Consider the following 432-nt stretch of genomic DNA (forward strand, 5'->3'; position numbering starts at 1 on the left):
TTTCTTTTCTTTTTAAAATTTATTTTTTAATTGGAGGAAAATTGCTTTATACTGTTGTGATGATGTCCGCAAAAAGTTCGGTTCAGTTCAGTACAGTTGCTTAATCATTTCTGACTGTTTGCAACTCCATGGACTGTAGCACAACAGGCTTCCCTGTCCACAAACAACTCCCATACCCTACTCAAACTCGTCTCCATTGAGTCGGTGACGCCATCCAACCATCTCATCCTCTGTTGACCCCTTCTCCTCCCACCTTCAGTTATTCCCAGTATCAGGGTCTTTTCAAATGAGTCAGTTCTTTGCATCAGTTCAGTTCAGTCCAGTTCAGTCACTCAGTCGTGTCCGACTCTGCAACCCCAAGAATTGCAGCACGCCAGGCTTCCCTGTCCATTGCCAACTCCCGGAGTTCATTCAGACTCACATCCATTGAGT

This window comes from Bison bison, unplaced genomic scaffold, assembly GCF_000754665.1.
Source record: "Bison bison bison isolate TAMUID 2011002044 unplaced genomic scaffold, Bison_UMD1.0 scf7180017864387, whole genome shotgun sequence".
Classification (NCBI taxonomy): domain Eukaryota; kingdom Metazoa; phylum Chordata; class Mammalia; order Artiodactyla; family Bovidae; genus Bison; species Bison bison.